The following is a 5,000-nucleotide window of genomic DNA, read 5'->3' as shown; positions in this document are numbered from 1 at the left end:
AAAGAAAAAGTATGTATCATCTTACTATAAAATAAAGTGGAGAAAACACAAATAAGACTTTTTTCCACACAGGTTTAATCGGCTATTTCCTGGTATTCTTCAATGCGTTCTGATATTGACTGGTAATTGTGTTTGATACTTTCTTAGACTATTTCTGCCTCTGGCTGATGTGTATTTTCTTTCCAAACTCCACCAGAGCCTATGATTACACAGCATCCTATCTGTGGAAAGCGGCAGTGCAGGGATAGGGAAGAAAACTATAGGCATCCAAAGGAGCCCGGCTAGCTCAGTCGGTAGAGCATGAGACTCTTAATCTCAGGGTCGCGTTGGGCGAAAACAACTAAAATTTTAGTGCTTTTTGACCAAAAAAATAGAAATTGAAAGTCTCTTCACAATATTTGCAATATTTTCATTGTTAACATGCAATATATGAATGCATGTCTGGATGATGTGTAATGGGGCAATACCATACCTTAATGTATTCACTGTAAAAGAAAAAGTATGCATCATCTTACTATAAAATAAAGTGGAGAAAACACAAATAAGACTTTTTTCCACACAGGTTTAATAGGCTATTTCCTGATATTCTTCAATGCGTTCTGATATTTACTGGTAATTGTGTTTGATACTTTCTTAGACTATTTCTGCCTCTGGCTGATGTGTATTTTCTTTCCAAACTCCACCAGAGCCTATGATTACACAGCATCCTATCTGTGGAAAGCGGCAGTGGAGGGATAGGGAAGAAAACTATAGGCATCCAAAGGAGCCTGGCTAGCTCAGTCGGTAGAGCATGAGACTCTTAATCTCAGGGTCGTGGGTTCGAGCCCCACGTTGGACGAAAACAACTAAAATTGTAGTGCTTTTTGACCAAAAAAAATAGAAATTGAAAGTCTCTTTACAATATTTGCAATATTTTCATTGTTAACATGCAATATATGAATGCATGTCTGGATGATGTGTAATGGGGCAATACCATACCTTAATGTATTCACTGTAAAAGAAAAAGTATCTATCATCTTATTATAAAATAAAGTGGAGAAAACACAAATAAGACATTTTTTCACACAGGTTCAGTCAGCTATTTCCTGATATTCTTCAAAGCGTTCTGATATTGACTGGTAATTGTGTTTGATACTTTCTTAGACTATTTCTGCCTCTGGCTGATGTGTATTTTCTTTCCAAACTCCACCAGAGCCTATGATTGCACAGCATCCTATCTGTGGAAACCGGCAGTGCAGGGATAGGGAAGAAAACTATAGGCATCCAAAAGAGCCCGCCCGGCTAGCTCAGTTGGTAGAGCATGAGACTCTTAATCTCAGGGTCGTGGGTTCGAGCCCCACGTTGGGTGAAAACAACTAAAATTGTAGTGCTTTTTGACCAAAAAAATAGAAATTGAAAGTCTCTACAATATTTGCAATATTTTCATTGTTAACATGCAATATATGAATGCATGTCTGGATGATGTGTAATGGGGCAATACCATACCTTAATGTATTCACTGTAAAAGAAAAAGTATGTATCATCTTATTATAAAATAAAGTGGAGAAAACACAAATAAGACTTTTTTTCACACAGGTTCAGTCAGCTATTTCCTGATATTCTTCAAAGCGTTCTGATATTGACTGGTAATTGTGTTTGATACTTTCTTAGACTATTTCTGCCTCTGGCTGTTGTGTATTTTCTTTCCAAACTCCACCAGAGCCTATGATTGCACAGCATCCTATCTGTGGAAACCGGCAGTGCAGGGATATCGAAGAAAACTATAGGCATCCAAAGGAGCCCAGCTAGCTCAGTTGGTAGAGCATGAGACTCTTAATCTCAGGGTCGTGGGTTCGAGCCCCACGTTGGGCGAAAACAACTAAAATTGTAGTGCTTTTTGACCAAAAAAATAGAAATTGAAAGTCTCTTTGCAATATTTTCATTGTTAACATGCAATATATGAATGCATGTCTGGATGATTTGTAATGGGGCAATACCATACCTTAATGTATTCACTGTTAAAGAAAAAGTATGTATCATCTTACTATAAAATAAAGTTGAGAAAACACAAATAAGACTTTTTTCCACACAGGTTTAATCGGCTATTTCCTGGTATTCTTCAATGCGTTCTGATATTGACTGGTAATTGTGTTTGATACTTTCTTAGACTATTTCTGCCTCTGGCTGATGTGTATTTTCTTTCCAAACTCCACCAGAGCCTATGATTACACAGCATCCTATCTGTGGAAAGCGGCAGTGCAGGGATAGGGAAGAAAACTATAGGCATCCAAAGGAGCCCGGCTAGCTCAGTCGGTAGAGCATGAGACTCTTAATCTCAGGGTCGCGTTGGGCGAAAACAACTAAAATTTTAGTGCTTTTTGACCAAAAAAATAGAAATTGAAAGTCTCTATACAATATTTGCAATATTTTCATTGTTAACATGCAATATATGAATGCATGTCTGGATGATGTGTAATGGGGCAATACCATACCTTAATGTATTCACTGTAAAAGAAAAAGTATGCATCATCTTACTATAAAATAAAGTGGAGAAAACACAAATAAGACTTTTTTCCACACAGGTTTAATAGGCTATTTCCTGATATTCTTCAATGCGTTCTGATATTTACTGGTAATTGTGTTTGATACTTTCTTAGACTATTTCTGCCTCTTGCTGATGTGTATTTTCTTTCCAAACTCCACCAGAGCCTATGATTACACAGCATCCTATCTGTGGAAAGCGGCAGTGCAGGGATAGGGAAGAAAACTATAGGCATCCAAAGGAGCCTGGCTAGCTCAGTCGGTAGAGCATGAGACTCTTAATCTCAGGGTCGTGGGTTCAAGCCCCACGTTGGGCGAAAACAACTAAAATTGTAGTGCTTTTTGACCAAAAAAATACATCCTATCTGTGGAAAACGGCAGTGCAGGGATAGGGAAGAAAACTATAGGCATCCAAAGGAGCCCGGCTAGCTCAGTTGGTAGAGCATGCGACTCTTAATCTCAGGGTCGTGGGTTCTAGCCCCACGTTGGGCGAAAACAACTAATATTTTAGTGCTTTTTGACCAAAAAAATAGAAATTGAAAGTCTCTTTACAATATTTGCAATATTTTGATTGTTAACATGCAATATATGAATGCATGTCTGGATGATGTGTAATGGGGCAATACCACACCTTAATGTATTCACTGTAAAAGATAAAGTATGTATCATCTTACTATAAAATAAAGTGGAGAAAACACGAATAAGACTTTTTTCCACACAGGTTTAATCGGCTATTTCCTGATATTCTTCAATGCGTTCTGATATTGACTGGTAATTGTGTTTGATACTTTCTTAGACTATTTCTGCCTCTGGCTGATGTGTATTTTCTTTCCAAACTCCACCAGAGCCTATGATTACACCGCATCCTATCTGTGGAAAACGGCAGTGCAGGGATAGGGAAGAAAACTATAGGCATCAAAAGGAGCCCGGCTAGTTCAGTCGGTAGAGCATGAGACTCTTAATCTCCGGGTCGTGGGTTCGAGCCCCACGTTGGGCGTAAACAACTAAAATTGTAGTGCTTTTTGACCAAAAACATAGAAATTGAAAGTCTCTTTACAATATTTGCAATATTTTCATTGTTAACATGCAATATATGAATGCATGTCTGGATGATGTGTAATGGGGCAATACCATACCTTAATGTATTCACTGTAAAATAAAAAGTATGTATCATCTTATTATAAAATAAAGTGGAGAAAACACAAATAAGACTTTTTTTCACACAGGTTCAGTCAGCTATTTCCTTATATTCTTCAAAGCGTTCTGATATTGACTGTTAATTGTGTTTGATACTTTCTTAGACTATTTCTGCCTCTGGCTGATGTGTATTTTCTTTCCAAACTCCACCAGAGCCTATGATTGCACAGCATCCTATCTGTGGAAACCGGCAGTGCAGGGATATCGAAGAAAACTATAGGCATCCAAAGGAGCCCAGCTAGCTCAGTTGGTAGAGCATGAGACTCTTAATCTCAGGGTGGTGGGTTCGAGCCCCACGTTGGGCGAAAACAACTAAAATTGTAGTGCTTTTTGACCAAAAAAATAGAAATTGAAAGTCTCTTTGCAATATTTTCATTGTTAACATGCAATATATGAATGCATGTCTGGATGATTTGTAATGGGGCAATACCATACCTTAATGTATTCACTGTAAAAGAAAAAGTATGTATCATCTTACTATAAAATAAAGTGGAGAAAACACAAATAAGACTTTTTTCCACACAGGTTTAATCGGCTATTTCCTGGTATTCTTCAATGCGTTCTGATATTGACTGGTAATTGTGTTTGATACTTTCTTAGACTATTTCTGCCTCTGGCTGATGTGTATTTTCTTTCCAAACTCCACCAGAGCCTATGATTACACAGCATCCTATCTGTGGAAAGCGGCAGTGCAGGGATAGGGAAGAAAACTATAGGCATCCAAAGGAGCCCGGCTAGCTCAGTCGGTAGAGCATGAGACTCTTAATCTCAGGGTCGCGTTGGGCGAAAACAACTAAAATTTTAGTGCTTTTTGACCAAAAAAATAGAAATTGAAAGTCTCTATACAATATTTGCAATATTTTCATTGTTAACATGCAATATATGAATGCATGTCTGGATGATGTGTAATGGGGCAATACCATACCTTAATGTATTCACTGTAAAAGAAAAAGTATGCATCATCTTACTATAAAATAAAGTGGAGAAAACACAAATAAGACTTTTTTCCACACAGGTTTAATAGGCTATTTCCTGATATTCTTCAATGCGTTCTGATATTTACTGGTAATTGTGTTTGATACTTTCTTAGACTATTTCTGCCTCTTGCTGATGTGTATTTTCTTTCCAAACTCCACCAGAGCCTATGATTACACAGCATCCTATCTGTGGAAAGCGGCAGTGGAGGGATAGGGAAGAAAACTATAGGCATCCAAAGGAGCCTGGCTAGCTCAGTCGGTAGAGCATGAGACTCTTAATCTCAGGGTCGTGGGTTCAAGCCCCAC

The 5,000-nt window shown here is 38.0% G+C and overlaps 1 non-coding gene across 1 annotated transcript; it reads left to right on the top strand.

Moving 5' to 3' along the window:
• The first annotated feature begins 1,778 nt into the window (after positions 1-1,778).
• Positions 1,779-1,851, top strand: TRNAK-CUU (transfer RNA lysine (anticodon CUU)). Its single transcript has one exon. It is a non-coding gene; the product is annotated as a tRNA-Lys (tRNA).
• The last annotated feature ends 3,149 nt before the right edge of the window (positions 1,852-5,000 follow it).

Source organism: Ambystoma mexicanum, chromosome 4q, assembly GCF_040938575.1.
Source record: "Ambystoma mexicanum isolate Mex_15411 chromosome 4q, UKY_AmexF1_1, whole genome shotgun sequence".
NCBI lineage: Eukaryota > Metazoa > Chordata > Amphibia > Caudata > Ambystomatidae > Ambystoma > Ambystoma mexicanum.
This window is presented reverse-complemented; position numbering and strand designations above follow the sequence as displayed.